This window comes from Lathamus discolor, chromosome 2, assembly GCF_037157495.1.
Source record: "Lathamus discolor isolate bLatDis1 chromosome 2, bLatDis1.hap1, whole genome shotgun sequence".
NCBI classification, from domain to species: domain Eukaryota; kingdom Metazoa; phylum Chordata; class Aves; order Psittaciformes; family Psittacidae; genus Lathamus; species Lathamus discolor.
In genome coordinates, this window is record NC_088885.1 from 30,051,658 (window position 1) to 30,076,361 (window position 24,704).

The following is a 24,704-nucleotide window of genomic DNA, read 5'->3' on the forward strand; positions in this document are numbered from 1 at the left end:
TCCTCTCAAACAAGTTCTGATGCATTGTTTTTTGTGCTGAACCTACATTTTATAAATCCTTTTATCTCTCAAAGTCGATCTTCCTGACAGGTAAAGAAGGACCATAGTAGTGTGCAAACATAGCAGTGAAGTGCAAAATTTTCAAAGGTTCAACCAACAATGTGAAATCCAAGACATGATCAGTCTTTGGGACACTGAGATTTCTTCTTTATAACCTACCCTTTCTAGTCAAGGTTCAGCAGGCAATGTTATTAGTATTAAACAAAGCTAAGTACAATTTAGTTTCCAAAGTAAACTAAGAGAAAGGGAGAGGTTTCTCAACATGAAAATTACTGTGGTTCTTATAATTCATGCTGAAGCCACCAAGCTGTTATCTTCACTTGACTCCAGCCTGTCTACAAATGAATGTATATACAATATTCAGAAATTAATAACTTCAACAGATCTTTTTTACATTGTGTTGAAGTTTGTGTGTGATCGAAAGTGCATATCTAAAATCCATACAAATAAGTTTGAGAAGTTTCATTATTAAAAAAGCATAAAAAACAATAAGAGGAAGCTTGAGGGATGTTGGGACTAATTGGAATCCTTCACACTGCATAATAATAATAATAATAATAATAATAATAATGTAACAATTCCTCCTGTATTTTAGAACATCAAGGGAAAAAAAAAGTAATACTTTTTTATCAGATTTTTTCCTTTTTACTAACTGCAGACATGACGACTTCCCTCAACGTGGAATAATGGGTGTCTCTTTGTATGTGGTATGAGCCAGACGAACTTGGCTTCTTGCTAATGAAAATACTGAATTCACTTTGTGGCACTAATCAGTGAAGTAACTACTCAGATCCTAGCAACACTGAGCTACTTGCCTAGTAAGCCCTCAAGAAGTTGCATAGCAGGTGTTTCCTGCATCTCTGTGGGGCCCAAACCAGCAACTGATTGCAGAACATACTGAAAAAATCTTGTCCAACAGAAAGCAAACAAAGTTTTCTGTCAAAATGAACTAATGGGCAAGCAAAACACACAAATTAGCACCAAGGATGGTACAAGGAGTACCTTGTTTGGAGTTAGGATGTGAGTGAAATCCAGGTCTCCAAAGTGGTTGTTCATAGGATATCTTGAAATGAAACCCACTCTCTTCGGTTATTCCACTTGGAAGAAATAGTTCATGAATAACTGAAGAAAGAGTGCAAAGTCTTTATCCTTTAGTCTAGGGGCTAGGACGTGCGCTTAGAACAACTGGATTCCTCAGTAGGAGGTGCTGGGTGCTCAGGGCAGTCTGTGGCCCACTAATTAGGGCACTCGTTCTGCTCTTCACCATCATCTTTTTCATTCTCTTGAGGGCAGAAGTGTAGGTGGAGGTTTAAATGTAAAAGCCTAAAAACAAAGTCAGCAACAAAAAAACCCAGCCTGATCTTCATACAGCTGTATGTTCGCAGCTGTAGTAGACAGATCTCTGTAGCTATTGATGGTCTAATCAGAGAGGTTATTCCCTTTGATTTTAGCTGTTCATGCTGCCATACATAGTTTTTAAAGAACATCTTTTCCAAGTTAGCATCAACTGAGATTTGTTTCTACAGATGCTGCAAATTGTTCTTCCAAGTGGAACTGTAGAGAAAAGAAAGACTTTCTACTAGTAGAGCTTCAAATACAATGCTAAGAGCTGGTCAGAGCTTTACAGTAGTGCCAGTCACTATAAAAAATAGTCCTTTGCTTGCAGAAGTCTCTAAAATTACTGGACAAAATGGTATAGTGTTTGTGAGTCCTTGGTGGGTGGTGGTAGCGTTGCTGTGTAACATGCACATGAACACACACAGAGCAGCCTGTGATCATGAAGGCACAAGGTCATGTGCCAAAGAATGTTTTAATTACACTGGCATCTAATCAAACCTTGAAAGGCTAATAAGACCCTGTGACACCTCATTCAGCATAAAAAAAGATCCATGTTAAACTTCAGGACTAGAATTATAATCTGTGCATAAACTTTTTATGTATTTAGCTTTATGGCTCAGGCCTACTTTCAGTCCCTCAGTAGTTCTTGATAACATAAAGGGAAATTCTCAGGCAAGGAGAAGTTTTGCGAACTTTTTAATGCTTCTATTTTTGTATTGCTAGGTAAAACAATAATGGCAGGAACTACAGACTAAGAATATTATTGTTAAGCAGCAGAAATATGGAAATGATCGGTTAAAAGAATGTAGATAAACCTCATTAAGATGCTTCCAAACTCTTGTTTTTTCCCTCAAATATACGTGTGTGAAGGCACATTCATCAAGTTTGTTCCATTCACCCCTTGTTTTGCAGACATCTGAAACTAGCATTTAAAATGTTTCTTGCTGCAGATGAAATTGATTTTCTGATTCTGAAGTTGTGACTTCAACACTTGTGGAAATTTGGTGATTTGAAGTCAGTGTGCCAGTTGCTCTCTAATGATAAAATTTGGACAGAAGTGAGATGTGCCAAGTCACACGAGTGAATGCACCATGAACATTTTTCATACTTTTATTTATTCTTAGAATTAGGCTATTTGTATATTAATGGACGTGCTTGCCTACCTGCTTTCAGGAGGTATATAAACCTTGCATGGAGCCCACTTGCATGGAGATGTTTGCAGCATAAGACCAAGTTAAGCTTGTTGTTTAGATGCTATCAGTGTTGTTTGTAGCCTCTGCTGCTTCTTAATGAAGACAGTGGTGCAGCATCTGCAGAAAGGGTCAAAGTATAGTACAAAAGTCTCTTCAAATCACTTTGACAGGTAGCTACCACATGGCAAAGGCAGACAAGGAGTTTAAATAGCCTATGGGAGTCTGTGTAGCAAGAATGGTTGCTTCATGGCCAGGGCAGTCGCCCATATCTTTAGGGAACAAGGTATCCACACTTCTGCCACAATACTGCGCAGTAGTTGAAGTTACTAACAGGGTGTGCAAAGGACAAATATGGCTGAGAATTGCTGCCAAGGCTCTTAATTCCTCTATAGGCACTGCAGGGAGATCCATATTGCTAAGTACTGCTCATACCGCAGAGCCCAGAGCCAACTAAGCTCCTAGACCAGGTTTGTCAGAGCCAACTGTGGAGAAACTGGCAACTCCCTTTTATGCAATAGCCTCATGGGTCTAGTATAACCCTTCTGCCAGGGCTTGATTGGCAGCAGGAAGGACTGCATTCAAATGTAGAGCATCACAACAAACACACCAGCTGAGCTCCCACCTAGGAACTTGGAATAACTGATCTGAATTGTTTGATCCTCAAAATGAGCTGACTTCCCTTCTTGCAAACACAGATCACTTAACAGTTGTTATTCAAGGTGGGATGCGGGGCGGGAGGAGAAAATTCCAACAAGTTGGGTAAACAGGGTGGTTTATAACACCTAATGCCTAAAGCAAATACCAGACTATTTTAGGGTCTGTTTTCCCCTGATGTGGCAACTGTTGGGTCAACTCTTGTCTGCTTTGCAGTAGCACCTAAGTAGCAGCCCTCAATTGATAAAACCTGTTGAGTAACATGGCCCAGTTTGAATAGCTGCTGAGCTGCTTCTGTTACCTGCTTTTTGTAGCTTTGCCACATTCCTTTGTTACTGTTATTTGCAATTTCTTGCTGCACTCTGTGCCTTGCTCTGCCAGCCAGTTTCTTTACCATGGCACATTGGTGAGCAGTTCCTGCTATGGCAACTCAGAGCAGGTTACACTGAAAATAGCACAGACATCTAACATACATATGTATGTGTGTTCCCTTAAGCAGCTTTTCCTACTTTGCAGCATACAAGGCATTTTTTGCATAATAGGCCTTTATTCACTGTTATTGAAGAGATAGATTTGGGTGCGGTTTAGGTCTTAGCTATCAGTCTTACAGTAGAGTTGGAAAGTAGAATGCCTCTCTTGGGTCTGTTCCGCGTCATCACCATTCCTTCTCTGCCCCGTGTGCTGGGAACATGGGCCTCGCCCCAGTGCCAGACTCAAGGCTTTTCTCATTGCCAGTCACTTCTGAGTCATGTAGAGGTAGGTAGCAATTCCCTGGCTAAGATAAACATACCCAGCCAGGTACTACAACCCACTCATGTTCCCTTGTCACTCTCCATGTTAGAGAAATAGAACTTCTACAGACTTCTGCCAACCATTACCTCTTTGAAGTCTCTCATAACTTCCTAATTTTAACCCGAAATTTGAAAAATGCTACTTTAGAAACATTATGCAACAAATGATGAAGGGCCTCCTTCCATCCCTCAAGAGCCAGTATTTAACCTTTCATTTACCATACCATATTTTTAGTAGTATAATTTCAGATACAATTATCTGCACTCAGCTTCTTAAATCACACATGAAATGTTTTTTCAGAGCCACGTTAACGGCTAGCTGCTCAGCTTGCTGGAATTAGAAACCAGATATGTCGTTTTATTTACAATATAAAATCAGACTCTGATTTTGGGGAAGATTGCTATAATAAAGAGGAAAGGTCCCTTTGGTGTTTTTTAATTTATGACACACCGTAAATGTCCAGGCACATTTTACCTAGTAGCAGAAGAAGGAAAAATAGTAACTCTTGGCTGGAGATTAAAAAAAGTCTCACCCACCATGAATGTATTTTGAGATCCTGCACATTTGGGAGCAAATCAGCCTCTTATCTGCTTTTGGGATCATGCTCATTTGTAACCACAGCACAGGCTCTGTGGCTTTTAAGATTTTTTTTTGTTAGTATGCCTAAATAAAATCATTCATATCAGATGAATATCAGTACAGTGCCATTAAGATCACATTAAAGAGATCTTTAGGTTAACATTTTTTGCCTTGCAGGATAAATTGCATCCTGTTCAGATTTTTTGGATTCTCAGTGTCTCAAAGCCTGCTTTTTAGGCACACTGGAAACTAAAAATAGTGAAGTGCTATGAATTGCAGCTATATTGTGCTCATTACCTGCTCCTGTAAAGTCATTCTGCTGGAGTGTTTCCTGGGGAGTTTCATAAACAAGCCATGACCTATGGCTTTCTATAGCTTGTGATCAGACTGTTTAATCTCTGCTTATCAGTCAGGAACATTCAATATTACTATTTCACAGCAAAGCCTTTAGTAGAAGTACATCACCTGATTATCATAGAATCAGAATAGTTAGGGCTGGAAAGGACCTTAAATCATCTAGTTCCAACACCCCTGCCATGGGCAGGGACGCCTCACATTAAACCAGGTCACCCAAGGCTCTGTCCAAACTGGCCTTGAACACTGCCAGGGACGGAGCATTCACAACTTCCCTGGGCAACCCATTCCAGTGCCTCACCACCCTAACAGGAAAGAATTTCCTCCTTATATACAGTCTAAACTTCCCCTGTTTAAGTTTTAACCCGTTACCCCTTGTCCTGTCACTACAGTCCCTGATGAAGAGTCCCTCCCCAGCATCCCTATAGGCCCCCTTCAGATACTGGAAGGCTGCTATGAGGTCCCCATGCAGCCTTCTCTTCTCCAGGCTGAACAGCCCCAACTTCCTCAGCCTGTCTTCATATGGGAGGTGCCCCAGTCCCCTGATCCTCCTCGTGGCCCTCCTCTGGACTTGTTCCAGCAGTTCCATGTCCTTTCTATGTTGAGGACACCAGAACTGCACACAATACTCCAGGTGAGGTCTCACGAGAGCAGAGTAGAGGGGCAGGATCACCTCCTTCGACCTGTTGGTCACGCTTCTTTTGATGCAGCCCAGGATATGGTTGGCTTTCTGGGCTGCGAGTGCGCACTGCCGGCTCGTGTTCATTTTCTCATCGACCAGCACCCCCAGGTCCTCCTCAGGGCTGCTCTGAATCTCTTCTTTGCCCAACCTGTAGCTGTGCCTGGGATTGCTCTGACCCAGGTGTAGGACCTTGCACTTGTCATGGTTGAACTTCATCAGGTTGGCATCAGCCCACCTCACAAGCGTGTCAAGGTCCCTCTGATGGCATCCCTTCCCTCCAGCATATCAACAGAACCACACAGCTTGGTGTCATCAGCAGACTTGCTGAGGGCACACTCAATCCCACTGTCCATGTCAGCGACGAAGATGTTACTTTAATATCAACTGCATCAGTAAACAGAAATATTACTGGTGAATCATAGTATGATGCAAAGACCTCTTACATCATCTCTCTCCTCTCAGGGACAGAACAGGATTCTTTATTGTTGTATAAAAGCTTCGTTTGTCTGGTGAGGGCAACTGTGGAAAATCCTAATCATTCAAGAGTGCAATCAGTCTGTACAAGTTCTCCCTGGGAGAAAGATTCCCCTTCATGCATCCCATCTTTTCCTGTTCTTCATTTCTTCCTACTAGTGTTTCTAAGTAGTTATTTTTGCCTCCCAGACAGCCACAGAACAAAAAATTTCTTGACTGTTACCCTTAGTCATTTTGAGGTTGAACGGTATCTATTCAGGGACGGGGATTTCCATATAATATGCAATAAAATCGTTTATATGAAGAGACAAGTTAAAAGAAATAGACTAATCCAGCAGAAGTGGCAGGTGATGAGCTACTATTTTTTCTTTAAAAGAAAGGAAGTACTTAAATAAAATCCTTACTCCCATCCCTTGTAACACAAGCCCATTTTTATCATTGTGTTTCCAAAATCCTTTCATTTTAGCAAGCTGGAGGTTCGTTTGTTTTGGTTGCTTTGTTTTGTTTTGTTTTATGGGGGGTGGCTTGTTTTGTTTGGGGTTTTTTAAAGGGGGGATGGTTTTGCTTGGTTGGTTTATTGTTTGTTTTGTTTTCTTGGGGTTTTTGAGGATTGGTGGGGTTTTTTGTATTTTTGGGTTTGTTTTTTTTTTTCTGAAACTACAGCCCACTATGTCAGTGTTAGACAAAGAGACATTAGTTGAATCAGTTACTCATGTATTAGAGAAATGCATACATACATGGGAAAATCTCTTGCCTCCTTCTTTATTCTGCTTATGCATGCCAGATTTGTACTGTTTTGGTTTTGCTGAACATGATGCTGCAGGCTCATGTCAAATGCCTTTCCAGTGTTGCTTTCTCCGTCACTTAAGAATTCTTTGTTTTCTTCACACTTAGAAAGAGGCAACAGTCTGTGTTTTCCAAACAATAAAGATGGAAAGGGAGAACTGTTCTGACAGAAGAGGATGCAGCAGGGAGCTGCTAGATAAAACTGTGAAAGGAAGATAGACGGAAATATTAAAGAAGGTTGGGGGAGTAATAGGAGATCCAGTGATGGTCTCTTGGGGTTAGAAGTGCCATTGTGTAGGGCACTCAGACCTAGACTGAGCTAGCTTGTACTCTGGGAACAATCTATATGGCTTAATGCATTTCTCCCATCTTTAATTCATGACTCTGCTTAGCCCATGACTGGGGCCTTTCATTCTATGGCAAAAACGTGTGCACAGCCTAAGAGTGGATGTTTGCCTATGTTTTTAAATGGCTCATAGTTGCCTCCCAAATTTCTTTTGGTTTCATGTATTTTTGAAAATCATACAAAACCTTTGGAAGTGACTCATCTAAACACTTCAAAATCTATCGAGAAAAACTGGAAAGGAAAGGTGTTTCCTCCCTAGCTGTCAGCCTCTGTGTGTCATATCTCAGCCTGCAGCAGGTGTTCTCAGCTATCAAGATGCTCATAGCAGCTGAACATGCATCTCCCTTTGCTCACAATATGGTTTTATCTCATGGAATTTGACAAATTGCAGCATAAGTTATCTGAGATTCCGTACAAAATTTGCATCTAAATCCTGTATTTGCTGCTTCTAAATATTTCTGTCAGTGTTTTGTGGAATTCTTTTGGCCTATGGGAAAAACAATCGAACAAAAAGATGAGTATAGATTTACCCACTGTCTTTCTGTCTTCCCTCCATTCCTGCTGGTGTCTGTACTCTGACAGTTCTTCCTCACCTGGAAGCCCGGCCATGGTGGATTTAGTTGAGTCTGCAAAGTAAGAAAATTATCTTGTTTAAAGCTGACAGGTGAGTTTAGAGGTGCTCTACCTTACCTAGAAACTATATGCCTTGGGATAGAGATCACTTCTGCCTATCCATGTAGAAAAATACAGAACGTATTTGTGAAAATAACTGCGTCCGCCTGAAACAGTTCTGGCAGTCTCTGGCTCTGAATTTCACCTCTGGGTCTCCTAATTTTGCTGTCATCCCAGCAGCAATGATTACTGCCTCTGAAGCTGGAGAAGATTGTCATTTATGCAAAACAGAGAAAAGATCTTATGCCCATTTTTAAAATTAATATGGATCAAGCTTGGAAAGCACTAACTGTTAGGGCATTGCTTAACCTTAGTTTTCTGATCAGTGCTACAAACCTTTTGGCGCCAAAGCAGAGAAGATAGAAGATATGGCAATAGAACAAAACCAGTGTTCTTTCCATATTTCAGGCCTGCTACTACTTAGCCTGTTAGCTATTTTTCATAAATGAGATATACTATTTGAAGAGGTTGAGGCAAAAGAAAGATTTTTATACTTTATTTTCTAAACACCTTTGGAAGATTATCTTTTCTGCAGGCGGAGAAATCAGCTTTCGTGGTTTTTCTTCTTTCTATTTTTTATCCTCAGCCATGCAGCCTCTCCTTAGCATCTGTGTAGTTTCAAAGAATGTAATCCCTGCCCTTCACTGAGAAACTGAAACCCTTGCTGTATTAGCAATCTACTGACACAGTCTTACTGGTATGCATCTTTTCTTTCTCGCTCAGCGATAATGTCATCATCCATTTTACTCTTAACTCTGAGGAATGAAGAGTGACTATTTGAAATGCTTCACTGCTGCAAAGGGAAAGGATCTCTTACCAGATGTAATACTAGATGTAGCTTTCTTCTGAATTTACAGAATATAAAGAGCATGACTAAGGTAGAATATCAAGATCAGCCATTTAATTACTCAGGATATACATAGCTAGTGGTTACACGAATCTTGAAATTCTGAACTTGTAAATTCAATCTCCTACCCACATCAATGAATGACACACTGGAAGATATTCAGAGATCTAAGCACAGGCACCCAGTGCCCTCTTAGCTATAGGTTATCCAAAGCATCTACATAAGCAACCGCACAACTTTTTACAGCACCAGCTGGTAGGCCAGAACAGATTGATGCGTATGCCAGGCATATGAATCACTGCCACATTGGGGCATCCCCACATTGTTGAGGAATGCTTAGGACGAAAAAAGATATAAAGAATTATGACCCTTTTACATTCCGACATATCAACATGTGGATTTGTTTAGCATGTTAATAGCAAAAAGTTTGACTTGCCTACCATCTCATAGACCTGGAAATTAGAAGAGCAAAACTGAAGTTACTAACATTTTACCTTCCTAATCCACCACCAGGTCATAGTCCTTTTGTCCTCAAAAGTGGTTAATGTTGTACTGATAAAACTTTTTAAAATTTGAAAAAATTAATTGTATCACCATAGCATTTGGAATGTGGAAGGAACTTGCTTTTTTATGTGCAAAAACCTGCTAGTCTCATCTCACTAAAGAAAAGGCAGTACTTCTGTCCAAATGTGACTGCATGATAGTGATAGCGCATCAGGTCTGGCCTCTGGTGTTTGTCCTTCAGTGTAAAAGATTTGCATCCTGCTTGTACATGTTTTGTGAGCAAGAAACCTTGGGAGTTATCCATTTGTTGCTGCCAATGGCACCTTGAAATCACAGAATGGTTTGGGTTGGAAGGAACTTTAAAGATCGTCCAGTTCCAATCCCCTGCCATGGACAGGGACACCTTCCACTACATGAGATTGCTCAGAGCCTCATCCAGCCTGGCTTTGAACATTGCCAGGGATGGGGCAGCTGCAGCTTCTCTGGGCAACCTGTTCCCCTCTCTGTGGTAGGGGTTAAGAAAGTCATTCAGAAAGCTTTTACAGTGACATGGTGCAGGCTGTTTGCCAGTACCACTGGGTGTTATAGTGATCAGACACGAAAGCCAGATACAGTGAGCGTAGCACTGCAGTTCTGCTGGAACTGCTGGCACCCAGCTCAGTTTTCTATGATAATTATTCTTCCTCCAGGTCTCCAGCCTGGTGAGGGAGGAAGAACATTTCTGAAGAGGGGTTTTTGCAGCAAAGGCTTTCAAAGCTGATTGTGATCCTTCAAGCATATGCTTTGCATGTATCTGGGTAGCATCATCTAGCTGGAACAGTGATGGATATTTTTCATAGATGATGCATCCACTTCACCAATAGAAGCTCTGCCATAACTGCTCCCCTCTTATCTCTGATTTCTCATTCTGTCTTTCTGTTTGCAGATGAGGTAATGGGCCAAAGATGAGCTTGCTAACCATGCCAAAAATTCTGTGGACAGTTCTTCACAATTTTACAAACTGTGTGATCTGTGATTCAGAAACTCAGAGAACTGGGTGGAAAGGCTCACCTGGGACATATGCACATACTAGCTGTTGGAAGTGATTAAATCCTTCAGACTACTTGTCCAAGAGAAGACTTAAAATTAAAATATGAGCAGAGAGGTTCCAGGTAGTTTACTGAAAATCTGCATCCCCTCATGAAGTGAATGAGGCTGAGGATCTCTACAACTCCCCAGGGTCTGGACTCATAGGGGGGTCAGTCAATTCTATCTATCTATCTATCTATCTATCTATCTATCTATCTATCTATCTATCTATCTATCTATCTATCTATCTATCTAATCTATCCATCCATCCATCCATCCATCCATCCATCCATCCATCCCTCCCTCCATCCATCCATCCATCCATCCATCCATCCATCCATCCATCCATCCATCCATCTCTCTATAAATATACACGCACACATCTACACACAGGAACCAACTTCCTACTGAAATCAGCTTGCTGGATTTTACAGCTGGACTCTTAAAGCTTTGCTGTGTCACAAAAAAAAGTATTGTATTGAGTCCCAATCTTTAGAAAACATTCCTATCACATCTTCCAATAAATTTCCCCCTTTTATAGGTTTCCTCCTGGCCAAAGCGTGTGTATTGTCAGTAAAAGAAGTATTTTATTTTTAAAACACATGCAATTTACCTGATGCTTTAAATTGCCTTTTGCTTCAAAGAAGTGCATAATAATTATCCCACACTCATGAAGAGAATAATAACTTCACTTTCTCTGAAAAGCAGTGGTACAGCATTTTTCTTTGGCTTTATGCCAAATGCAGAAGCATTCATTAAGGTTTTACTGCATTTTTTTTTTTTTTAAACACAGTCTGATTTACCTGAAATACCAACATGATCTTTGTCAGAAAGGTTATTTACTTGGGGTTTTTTGTATGACACATTTTACTTGGGATCCTACACACCAAATGACTGTCCTTTGAAGTCATGTATCCACTGACAACATGTACTAGACTCTCAGCATTGCAGATATATTCTGACATCTGGGTCTTGACAAATGCTGGGTAGGGTCAGGTCTTCAGACTCTTTCTTTGTGTTTAGTGTAATGATAGCACAATATTTTGCTTTCATCCCTTTGACTCGCTTAGCAGTCTTTCCCATCACTTTGATTAGTTCTGTAAAAGCCCCCTCTTCTACTTGAATCTATGTTTATAATGACGTATTAATATATTTGGATTCTGCTGAGAGCCACTGACTTGCATTGAGGAAGAAAAGAATATATACAATGTCACAGCAGGCAAAGTGCTAGCATAACTTAATTTAGTTTCATAGTCTTAAGGTGCCAAAAAGGGAACTAGAAATGTAAGGTCACTTCCTCTGCTTACTGCAATGGAAGAAGTGTGCATTGTCCATAAAATGGAAAAAATTAAGGTTTAGGGTGTAATATGATCCTTATGGGTCCCTTTCAACTTGGGATATTCTATGATTCTATGATCTCCTGCATCAACCTCATTTTTCAGTCCCAGGCTGAAAAATAATACGTAAAATAGTAAATGTAGACTGCCACTTGTATTTTATTTTTTGCTAGACAGTTCCTGCTTTTTCTGTCTTCACAAATACGTCAAAACAGATTCAAAGAAACATAGCTCATTAGATGTACTCACAGAAGTACTCTGGTCCTTCTCTTTGACAGTCAGGCTCAGCCAGAGCGACTGCTGGGCAGCATCAACAAACAGTCGTGGGCAAGAATATGTAATGTCAGGGCACACAGGACAGCAGCAGGGATTCCAAAACTAGATGGAAATTGAGCTGCTAAGCACCTGAGATGGTAATTATGAAGATATGCATAGGAGGACTTGGGCAGGGGTACTGCAAGAGCACATTTTGAGCAGAAGTGAGTGGTGAGAAAGGAGTGCAAAAAATGGGGAAAAAAACATCACTTTCTGTGTTTGGGTGAGCTGGTGTCACCCCTTACTACTGCCTATCCCCATCCCCTTTATTCTCTTGCTAAGAAGTCCGCATAGACCATCTCTGGCATATCATTGTGGAAGTCAGAACTGTTATTTCTGTAATTTCTGTTTTTCAAGACTGCCTAAGCAGATGTTGTCATTGCCACCTCATGAAATCAGCCAGGATAAGGGGCAAGTATTACTGACCTCAAAATGCACAAGCACTGTGCAACCCCACACAGCTGCTAAAGATGGATCTTTCTGGTCTGAACAGAGAGAATGAGTGGGCTGACACAATTACTTGTTTTTCTTTCACTGCGTTTGCAGAAGCAGATTTCGTTCCGAAGTTAGACATTCACCTCCACCCAGAATTATGAATAAACCATGATGGAAATGAGGAACCTGCAGGCCTGGTTGCTCTCTTGTGGACTGAGTCATGTAATGGGGCTGACCCAAAGCACTGAAGTTTACGCCAGTGATAAAATGTAACTACTCTCTAGTTCCCACTTAAATATTAGGCCTTTTATTTCAATTAAATTTGGGGAAAAAAAATAATAAAAAAACATATTCCCTGTATGCAGACCTCAGCATCTGAGACCAGTTTACTGAGTGTATGAAACTTCTTTGATTTGCAGATTCATGGATGAATCAGAATAATCTGTGCCAGCTAGTCTGCATGGTCATATCTTCATGCTGTCTTGACTTGATTCAAAAAGGGTAACAGAAACAAAAGCAGAGTGAAAAGCGGGGAGTCAGCACTGGGTGAAGATGCTTAATTTTAGAATCTGCATGTGAGCTTGGTGTCAGTACTTCAATCATTATTATCAGTGAAGAGCTCAGTCTACAGTCAGTGAAGTCTGGAGAGTGATTTGGTTATTGGAGTCCGGTCTACTGTAAGCAGAATGGCTCTCCAATGCCAGCTGGGGAAGCCTTATACATCACCAGAACTAGCCCTCCAGTGTTGAAGGAATCTGGTTGTTTCATCCCACACATAGTTCTCAAGTACCACTGAATTTTCTCGGATGACTAGGAGAGATTTTCTACTTACTGGCTTAATCAATGATAATTTATCCTTCAAAGTACAGGAATCCAGATCATACTGTAGTAGAATAACAGGACTTCAGGGCTTGCCCCTCACATCATGCAGTCACTGATGTCCAGCTCCGTACTGTTTCGATTAATATAAAAGTTTCAGGATCTGACCTGATGATTTTTTTCCGAATGAGTTCCTGCTGTAGTACTATGGCATTGCACTGCATGGAGCAACCATGCATTCTTCATCAAAGCACTGGAACTCTGCTATTGACTGTATTTGCTTCTATCACCTCACCTTATCCTTTGAACATTCTTTGTGCTGGCCGGTGACCATAATAACCTTGTATGTCACTCTATGCTGTAGATAACATTTGCACAATGACATAGCTTGTGTAACATTCCCATCATCTATTCTGCTTTTCTGAAAGTTCCAGAGTTAGATTTGCTTCTGTGCCAAAACATGGAGCTGACTTCTTTTGCAAAACACTCATAAGCACTGTGCTTTTGGGATTTTTTATTTTGCTGCGGAAGGCCTGTTCCAGAAAGCAACCTGACATCCGCTTTTTCTAAACCCAGATATTTGTAAAGCCTAGCAAGCGTTTCCTGCCTTAATCTATTCTTGAAAATCAGAAGTTCTGCAAAACCTTTCCTTAATGGTGCAAGTAATAACTTTCTTTTGGAAAAAAAAGAAAAAAAAAACAAAACACACAGGACATGTCCTGCAGCTTTCATGTTGCAGAAGACCAGTATCTGTTCTCAGTGTAACACAGTAGCTCTAGAATAGAAACAAAGTGAAAGTTTTGCATCAATTTATTCAGTGACGGCTGAAGATAGCCAACTGTCAAAATGGAAAACAAACTAAATGAAAGATGACCAACAGTTCTGAAACATGCTTGCAAAGTGCCTTTCTAGTTACTCCATTTCATTCTCCCTGTTTTCATACCTTGAAATATTACACCAGTTGTTATATTCTTAAAGAATTTATTTGAAGAATGGTTCACAGTCCATTTATTGTTATTCTGTATGGAGATGTGATGAAATCAATGTACTCTGCACCGCAGGCATAATATAAAGCAGATGGTTTTTCCTGAAGCAACGAGTACATTAAAATCTGAACTATAATACAACGTATATAGTGCTTCTAGATTAAAGCTCTTGCATGCCAGATTTGTAGCTTTTATTCTTTCTGATTTTAGCGCTTAGTAGGATTTATTCCAGTGATTCTGCCCTTGGGCCAGAATGAATCAGCTTTTATCTAGGATGATCATATATTGGGTAAGCCCTGTAGCTTTTCTTTTAATAAACATGTAACTTTAACCTACCATTACATGTACATAAAGCATTACAAATCAACCTTGCACACAACACTATAGCAAAAAATAGAATTCATTACAGTTCAAAATGGGGTTCATTTGCAGAATGAATGCTTCTAATGTGTGTCCTTTTAATTTCCCTGGTTGCTTTTAGTCAGCTTTCTTATAATCAAATTCTTTCTTGTCCAAGCTTAAGCATAGGTATAAGTAAGTATCATAGAAAAACACCTTCAGGCTCTTGCCTTCAGAGTGAATCTTCACAGAGCTGCAATTCTGACCAGAAAGTCACACTACCATGTGTGCAAAGTGGTTCTCTGGTTTTGTCATCTTCCTTGGTAGCATGACCAGCAACATTCAAAAACTGTTTCTGCAGCTATTTGGCTTATTTTCTTGAACCTTTGTTTTTCAAGACTGTCAAGGCTCAGCTCATACTCCAAAAGAGTAAATTTCCTGAATCTGGAATTATTATTTTCTTTCTGCAACTCTCTAGAAATACTTTCTGTACATTCTGACTCCTGGCTGTGATACTGGCAGGAGACATATGACTTGCAGAGTTAACTTCATATGCTCTCCTCTTTTTTGTCCTCAATGCATATGATGTGACAGCGATGTAAAAGCAAGTGGGCAAGTTGCTGGTCTGCTCTTGAACATTTTGGTTTTCTCAGCACATGGGAAATTCCCGCAGGGTCATATTCAGGCTATAATTGGAAAGCAGAGGGTATTAAGCAATCCTTGCCACCAGTGATGTTTTCAGTAGTAATTTGAAAGCACCCTGAGATCTCTGTAGAATACGGGCTGGTTTTTATTGGGAAGATATTTATAGAACTGGGAGCTAGAAGAGAATAAATGTGTATCAGGCATACAGTCCAATCTACTGTCCAAAAACTCAATTAACTAGTTCCAGGACAATTAGAAAATAATTCTCTCTTGCCCCAGATTGATTTTACATATCTGTCTAGACTGCTCAAAGAGGCAGGAGCAGTCTGATCTATCTCTGTGGCATTAACTATATGCTCTGGTTTCACAAATACAGCTCATTAACTTAGCTGTTGCCTGAGCAGTCCCATAGAGAAGTTCTCTGTAGAAGGAATAACATCTCGATAGGGCTGAGCGACTCAAGACAAGGTGAAAAATTGTTTCAGCCGGTCTAACATGTTGAAGGTTATATTTTACGCAGGGAAGAATCCTGCATCTATTCACCCAGGGATGTGCACTGCTCCTTGCCTCCCACCAGCTGTTCCTCGCTTTGCCACCAGTTCTGTAGACCTACTTTCAGTACAGGGCATCATTTCCACAACTAGACATCAGCTCCTTAGCAAGACTACCTTGAACACAGTGCAACATGGTGAAAGAGAAATATATAATTCGTATGAATAAATTAGAGGGAGTTCCCCTACTGCCTTTTTCTCCTACATGCAAAGCAGAGGCCTACTTATCATTTCCTGTAAGTCTTGCAGCTGAGGTTTGTACTGACTCAGAGCAAAATTATTTACACTAATAAGGAAAGAAGGCAAAGCTTTCTCTCTAAATTTAATGCAGACTTTTTCCTGACTGGTTCAAATTCAGAAACAAGCTGTATAAGGTTTTCATTGAGTGTTACTGTAACTCAGTAAGAAGACCAATAAACAGAAATAGTACAGAAGGTGAAGATAAAGCAGTCTTCCTACACTCTGGTTTCATGTTAATATCATTGAGCTTGTGACTTACAGTACATCTTCTCCAGCCTCTAAAGATGCTTATCAGGTCTGTAGCAGGTCTCAACAGGTCAAATAAAAAAGACTAAGTATTTGAAAGAATTTGCATATTTTACGTGTTAATTTAGCATGGGTGACTTCAATGCTGTCTGTCCATCAGACATTCCCACAGCAAATTTTCCCAAACCTGTCCTCCAGGGGAATATTTCTAGGGTGAGAAGGAAGTGCGCAGTCCCTAATGCTAAACTCCTGCTAGTGTGCTGGGACAGCCTGTGGAGCCCCTGATGACAGTGAGAGATTTGCTGGTCCATGGAACTGAAACTGCTGCTTCGTTTCATTTAGAAAACAGACTTCAGAAGATCCTTATCAAGGACAGTAAAAACTTGTGGTTACTACTGACCTGGGCTTCTTCAAGACAGCTATAGAAAGATGAAAAACACTGTTTCTCAGGATTTATCTACTGAAACCTTCCAATCTTTTTTAACTGTGAATTGAAATATGATCAGTTTTAATCACCATATTGTTAGAACTTGTTCACCCTACCACAATTAATGCAATGAGAATGCATCTGCACAGCAAATTGTTTGATTATTACTTCATTTTAAATGGGGGATATAAAATTACTGCAGTGCAGAAACTCTTTTTTTTTTTTTTTTGTGTTGAAGCACTCATTGTTCTCCATCAGATTAACTATGACTCTCCCACAGTTCTGCCAAGATTTTCTTCTCCAGTTGGAACAGTGTTTTTTTGTGACTGTCAGGAATTCTATTAACCTACATTGAACATTTGGCTTCAAAGGAGTAATAACAAATAAGATGAATGACTAACATTTGTCTGCACTGATAAATCCCACATCCAATGCTATTTTAGCTAGAAAAGTATTATCTTCCTAACACAGAAATTAACTCCTTCACAGAAAGAAGATTGCCCTCTCTTTTTTTAGAATCTCAGGTGAAAAAAAATGTAGGATTATGTATCCTGATCCTGTTTGGGTTTGGGTTTGTTTTTTTTTTTTTTATGCTGTTTACAGGTTGTTTTCAAACAATTCAGAAATATGACTTTTGGATAGAATTACCTGTTTAGTATAAACTTAAGCTAGAAATGAGAAGAAATAATTTCTTTTCTACTCCTGAAAATTCCAACAGCTGTTTAAATTAGTTCAATCTTCCATCCCACAAAGAGGTATTTTTTGGGGGGAAAAATACAATCACAACAGAGATAAATAAAAAGTGCGTCTCTCAATGTGAGAATTAAAACAAGTAATAGAACACACTCTTGTTACAGATGTTACATTTGAGAACATGATGACATGATTGCCTGTAAGTGGTAGGACATAGTCCTTCTCTTACTTCTAATAACATAAATCAAAGGTAATGGCTGTGTAATCAAGGATATTATAGAGAGGAATAAAGTTGAAATGATACTAGCCAATGTTATATTATACATATATGCGTATATATACATACATAAATATATTTACATAGTCTCCATTGTCGTTTTGCTGAAAAAGACATTGACAGAGGTAATTTTCATTTTGTCCCACGACACAGGCAATGCACTGATTCTGCAGGGTACTTATGGTTTAATTTGGAAATATACTGTGGTTTAGTGTTAATTTTCTTTTTATTTAAATTTGCTTTTCAGTTTTCTGCTATGTAGTTAAACATGTACTTGAGTTACACTACAGTTGAGTTATGATGGCAGCTTCCATATTCAGGGACAACGAGAATAAATAAAACTCAAAATAAAATAAAACCATGTGCCAAGTATGATTGCTTTGAACCTTTGCAACAGCAGAGGAAGCGAAATGCTAATTCCTTCCTGTGAAAACATTTGTGGAAAGTATGAAATCTGGGAACTGGCTGGGTTCTGCACCCTGTTTGTTTACCAGAGCAAACACATAATTGCAGCAGGTTGCGCAATATGCTGCTGCGCGTTACCTGCAGTCCCTTCACAGAGGAGACTTTCAGGAAGAAAACACTTAATAATGAACCAAAAAAGATCCAAAAAGTCTGCAGTTCCCACATAAAATAATCCCTTTCTTCTGGAAACTAGTGCTTGCTCCACAGGTCTGGGGAAGAGCAGCAGCTGTGACCAGGACTGGGAGAACGCGGAGGGATTCCAACCCTTGGGATTCTGTGATTCTGTGATCCTGACTGAAGGCTAAGAGAAAACTGGGAGGTATGTGGGGAATGATCTGAGGCAGTCAGCCGCAGGTGTAGGTGCCTGGCCAGAGGCAGGAAAGGCCCTTGGGGAGGGAGACTGGGAAGAAAGGCCAGTTTGGACCAGGTCTTTGCAGGGATGAATGGGACCAGGTCTGCAAATCACAAGAAGATGTTAAATTTAGGGGCCAGATGAAGGGATAGAGTCAACAAGAGGTGAAATAAAAGAATATAAGTAGACAGAGAGGTGAAGACCCATTTTGGAAAGGGAAGGGATGATTTTGTGCACCAATTAATGCACTCAGAGTGGGTAGGATGCAACCAGACCCTGGATACAAGCTAGGGGTCTCAAGCAGAATTTGGGTGGTGAATGCAAAATTAAGACACCAAATACTACCACAGAGCTGCCACAGAAGCCTGCAGGCACATGAACAACAGAGACTTTCACTGTGATTCACATCACGGCACATTACCAAAACGGGCCCATTTCTGACAGGGCCGAGCAGCTGGGAGCTGGGGAACCAGGCATTCCTTTGCCTAAATCCCTGAAGGGGCATGATCGGAGAGGCATTTGCAAAGCATGTTGAATGCCTCGTGACTGCCACTTTCCTTTAAACACTGCCACAAGTGGGGGGCCCCTTTGCAACATGAGCAAGGTTAAAGTGCTTGCCTGGGCTGCAGAAGAGCACCTTTGTTTCCCCATCAGGATCTCCAGAATCTGGTAACTGAGTCTAGACCCACACTTCTCTTCCTCAGTTGGGCCAGCAGGTAGGCTGTGATCCCTGGAAGAGGTGTTGGAAATCAGTTTGCATCCAGTTCATAGGAGTGTGTGGGCCCCACCAGGACTAGTATCTGGTACAAATCTGGGGGAATCAAATGGCTGCGCTGCAGCAGAGCAGGGAGGAGAATGCTCTCATGACAGAGGGGGTGAACCAGCCCAGCAGCACAGCCTGCGAGTGCTGCTGCGAGGCCAGCATCTCCCAAGGCTGTCAGCCATGCTGGCTCCCATGCACTGACAGGAAACCCCAGTGCAGATACTGGGATGCTGGTAGATAGATTAACATGAAAAGGAGACCCTTAGTAAGCCAGAGCATAGTTGTGTTGTCAGGGGCAGACCTTGCCAGCAAAGGTAAAGGTGTGGTTGTGTCCCACACGTGCCAATTCCTACCACTATGTATTTTTGCAGTAAAAGCACCAAGTAAACCTGACCTGCACTTTACACAGTTGTTGATTTATAGCTTCAGTCTCTAAGGCTCATTTCCTTTTTTATCTCTTCTTCATTGATTTTACTGTCCTCAGTGGCATAACACAGATGAGAGCACTCAGATATTCATTACAACCACATATATTTATCATACATCAGTGCAAGGCTACAGTAACAGAAGGCATAATAACAGAGGAATAGTGTTATAACAAGCACTGTGTGTACAGTCACTGCCATAGCTGCTTGATTATGTTATTAAACACATGCTTTATTTAATCACATATAAAATTCAGTTTATTCCCCGTGTAGTCTTCGAAGACTATATCCTCACTCAAAATGGTGATACCTCAAGCTCTGAACTTCTGGCCATGTCTCCACTGCACTTGTAAGAAGGCTTTCCTCATGGCCAGACTCCTCTCCATGTACTGTGTGGCTGCAGACATGACCCCAGGCATACAGAGAGCCCACTATCTGGGGTGACTGCCCCAGCATGTTTGGGGGTGAACACACTGCCAAGGCACAGCCAGGCAAGCTGCCTGGGAGACACGGCTGTGGCAGGAAGAGGCTGGCACCTGGGTGCTGCTTAGCCTTCACTCACTCTCATGACTACCTTGGAGATAGTATTTTTCCACTAGAAAAACTTTCCCCCACTTCCTCTCAGCTCACACGTTGGATGACGCAGAAAGGGAGCCCATACTCTTTGACAAGTGCTTTAATAAGTTAGTAATTTATTTCCTTGTACTTTCATCAGTCTTTCTGTCCTCAGATAAAAGTGAACAAAGAACTTTTTATCCATTTTAAAAGCTGTCAGTTATTTCTCACTCAAGCTACTGTTTCATTGACAGTGATAAAAAAGTGGGAGGAAAAGAGGATGAAAAAGGCACTGAGATGTACTTAAATGGCAGCTTGGCATTTTATTTGTAAAGGGAGGAAACTCTGAAATCAGTGAAACATTCCTCAAACTAAATTATGTATCCCAGGTTAGGGATTACCCCTGGGACCATGTTGGGAAATGAAAAGATCTGGTTCATGGAACCCTGACAGAGTTTGCACCTCTGCTACAACCTTTGGACTGAAACCCCTTATTTTTTTGCTAGTAATCCTTGGACTCCTACCACACTTGGATTCGTTTTGAGCAAAACAGACAAGGAGTCTTCTCATAACCACCCAGCACACTGAGTGCAAGATAAATCTGATTTAGACATGAGATGTAATCTAAACACAGCCGTAAGAGCTGGAAGTACTGGTGAGTACAACATATACGATCCATCAACACCCCAGAGGTAACCTCAGGCCACCTTCCACGTCCCCAGGCAAAGCAGGTGCAACTTTGATGGCACTGGTGTCCATATGTGTAGAGCTACAGATGTGTAAAGCCTTCCCAACCCCAAGTATTAAGCTCCAGCTCCATCCTGACACTATCCGTCATCATATCTCTCTGTATATTCAGCATCCTGAAAAAAGTAACCTAAGCCAAGTATAGACATTGTGATCTTTCCTCAGTATAAAACCTGGGTTTGTTGTTGCTGTTGCAATCCCATCAGAATCAGCCCCCACATCACATCTCTCACATCATTTACCCTTGAATTCTTTTGCTTTCTTCACCTCTCTCTCCATTTACTGCTTCTGTATATGTCTTGGCCTTGGACATGATACACAATGAAAAAATATTGTGGAATTTAATTCTCTTTTGTTTCAGAAAGGGATATTTTTTTATAGACAGGAATCATCTTTAAGGAAAGGTAAAAGGAGTACAGATTCATTTATTAAGTAAGGAACCAAAAACTATAATAGTAATGCATAAAACCAGCTCCCAGGATCGTATAATATATTATCATTAATTTTATTACAGCATAGTACATAACTCTTCTGATATCATACGAGTGACTCAAATTAAACCAGCTGAGAGTCTACCTACACTTTTTAAGGGGCTTTAAAAAAGATACATAAAAGTCTAACTATATGTGATGTCTGTAATCCACTGACAAAACAAAACTACAGTGAAAGTGTGTCTGTGAGAAACACTGTACACACTCTGCAAACAGCTTCCAAACCACAATCTTAGCAGCTTTCATTTTCCAAAACAAAAAGTAATAAACTATATAATGCACTGTTACACTGCCAAAATATTTTTAACCATTATGGTTAGATAAGCACAAATATATCCCAAATGAATAGGGTCTGGGGCTTTTTTTTGTGTGTTTATGCTTTAGAACAACCATATTAATTTTTGTCTTATCCACAGGGTAGAAGAATTGCTATAACTATAGTACACCACAAGCAGCGTTTGCAGCCAAAATCTTAGTCTATTGTATTTCAACTAAACTATCTGGTTTGGCCATTAGGTTTTGTTTTGTGGGTATTTTTCATCTCAAGAAAAATAATAGCACTAGCCAGCTGTTCATTTGAGGCATGCCAATGGTTTATTACTTGTTTGTAAAGTAAATGGGAAGGGAAAGGTGTCAGTTCAATTTGAAACATAGTCTGAAGTGAGAGTGCGTATGTTAACTATTCTGGGTATTGCCAAGTCTGATCTAAAAATGAGTCTAGGGCATTGGTGGTGCCTATTCCAGCTCTGGAGTCCTCAGTACAGGAAATATGTGGACATGGTGGTCCAGAGGAGGGATGCAAAAATGATCACAGGGATGGAGCACCTTTGCTATGAAGACAGTCTGAGAAAGTTGGGCTTGTTCAGAGTGGAGAAGAGAAGGCTCCAGGGGGACCTTATGCCAGTCTTTTAGTACTTAAAAGGGGCCTATAAGAAAGATGGGGAGAGACTTTTTAGCAGGGTGTGTTGTGATAGAATAGGCTTAAACTAAAAGAAGAGAGATTCAGGCTGGACATAAGGAAGAAATTTTTTGCAATGACAGTGGTAAAACACTGGCACAGGTTGCCCAGGGAGGTGGTGGATGCGCCATCCCTGGAGATGTTCAAGGCCAGGCTGGATGTAGTTCTGGTAAACCTGATCTAGATGAAGATGTCCCTGCTCATTGCAGGGGGGTTGGACTTCTTTGATTCTATTCATTCTTTCAAACAGTAACGCAGACCAGACCAGTCCAGTCCATAGGATGCTACTCCAAGCTCTCCTAGTGGAGGGAAAATACACTGTGATGGGTAGCACAGAAACCTGGACTGGCTGACACATATAAAGTAACCAGAGTCAAATTGACTGTGGCATTTATTCCTAGTTCTACATTTGCACCTTGGACTTTATGACAGATCTGAGGATTTCTGATCATCATCTGTGACTGAGTGGAGATGGGTGCTCAGTTTGCCCTCATCTGGTCGCTATTATATAAATAATTTCTTTGTGATCTGGGCCATGCTAGCTCCAAGTTTGTGCTCTGTAATTATTAGTTAAAGGCTAAAAAATTCCCTTTTTTATGGGAGAGTGAGATCTGAACAATCCCATATGTTTACGTACGACATCCTATTAAACCTCCACAATAAAATTAATGCAATAAGCAATGCGTTGCCCAGCTTGTCCACCTCAGAATTCTTCTACTATACAGCAGTGAAAAGATTGATCTCACCCTCCTGTTTCCCATCAACAAATTTCTTTTCTCACCGAAGGCATTTTTCCCTTTTATTTTAGATGACTGTGTTCAATTGAAACGTTGCCTGACCTTGAACTTCACAAAGCAATTGCTCTCCTTGGCTACCCAGGATTCGCGGGGAGCGACTGACAGAGCTACTTAGTACTTTTGTTTACCGTGTATACTGCTAGCAACCATCAAGTTTAAATACTGACATCTAATTGACCTCACAGCTCCTGCTGCCCCAGCCAGCACAGTTGAGGAGAATGTTGTTTTAGAACTGTGAATGGTATCACAAACTGGTGTGCAGAACTCTGTTGCAGACAATAACATACAGGGTAGAAACAGCACAGCTTGATGCACTCAAAAAAAAAAAAAAAAAAAAAAGCTAAAAGTAGCATTAAGAAACACCTTTTTTTTTTGCTATACCCAAATTACAGGGTTGCACAGTGCCACGCTGTCAACTAAAAGCAGCACTTTGAGGGGAAACGTGAGGACTCAGCAACAGCGTGTCAAATAAAAAAGGAAAATTGAAGACCTTTCTATGATACTCTCCCACATGTTTAAACTATCGTCTTTCTTATTCTCGTGTCTTCCTGAGATTTTGTCAAGGCAGTTTCTGGTGGGTGGGAAGGCATCAGTAATATGTTCTAATAGCTGAGACCATTACACCATTACCGGGGTAGCAGAAGTTGGCATGTTCACCCACTGACCGTTACCTTGAGCTGCATCTTCTCAGCTGCCCCTGTTCCGTTCATTTCCATAATCTATTATGACAAAATGATGTGAAACAAGGAGCTTTTCCCTGGCCCAGGTTAATGTTTCATGCTGCCATGCCTGGCATTTTTGTTAATGGGTCGTGGCTAGAGATCCCAGAAAGACACTGCTACATACAGGTCATGCACTTCTCATGCTCTTTCCTGCGATAGAGGTCTCTAGTCAAAAGTTAACTAATAGTTAGCATGACATTTCTGAAGGAGGTAACTCTGTAACAAAACATCTTTTAGTCATAATATAAATAAGCTTTAGGAGCTTTAGGTGTCTACATTCCACTGCAAGCTGGGTCTTTAATTCCCCTAAGTTCTTAAAAAATCCTAGGCTTTGTTCAAGTAATAATCAACATCATCTCTGTCCTTCAAAAATTTGCAACTAACTAAGCCCCTTAATTCTGGAATTAGCTCTCACTAATGCAAACGAAGACACTAGGGAACCTGATCAAATTTAAATCTCGGCCATGTGATAAATAAGCAAGCGATCTTCAACTGTTTATCAGAAGATTGCTTTTGGGGTAATTTCTTAGAAATTGAATCCAGCTATTAGCAGTAGGCATTAATTTCCCATGAAAATGATCTGAGTTTGTGAGCCAAAATGTTGGGTTTTAAGAACAAGCTAAACATGGTTCCAATAAATTTTATGTTCTTTTAAATTGCTTGATCTCGGATTTGGTACTGCAAGTCCTAGAAATAGCTACACATTTAAAGTTCTTTCTTTAACTATTAAAACATGTAAAAATTTAAAGTGCACATGTTCTTTTTTATTT

At 40.5% G+C, this 24,704-nt stretch overlaps 1 protein-coding gene and 1 long non-coding RNA gene across 2 annotated transcripts in view; both read left to right on the forward strand.

Moving 5' to 3' along the window:
• The window catches only part of AHR (aryl hydrocarbon receptor), a 139,289-nt gene that overhangs the window by 61,181 nt on the left and 53,404 nt on the right, over positions 1 to 24,704 (forward strand). The gene's annotated exons all lie outside the window — the stretch shown is intronic.
• Positions 18,411 to 23,518, forward strand: LOC136009154 (uncharacterized). Its single transcript, XR_010610367.1, has 3 exons — positions 18,411 to 18,443; positions 20,726 to 20,874; positions 23,224 to 23,518. It is a non-coding gene; the product is annotated as an uncharacterized LOC136009154 (long non-coding RNA).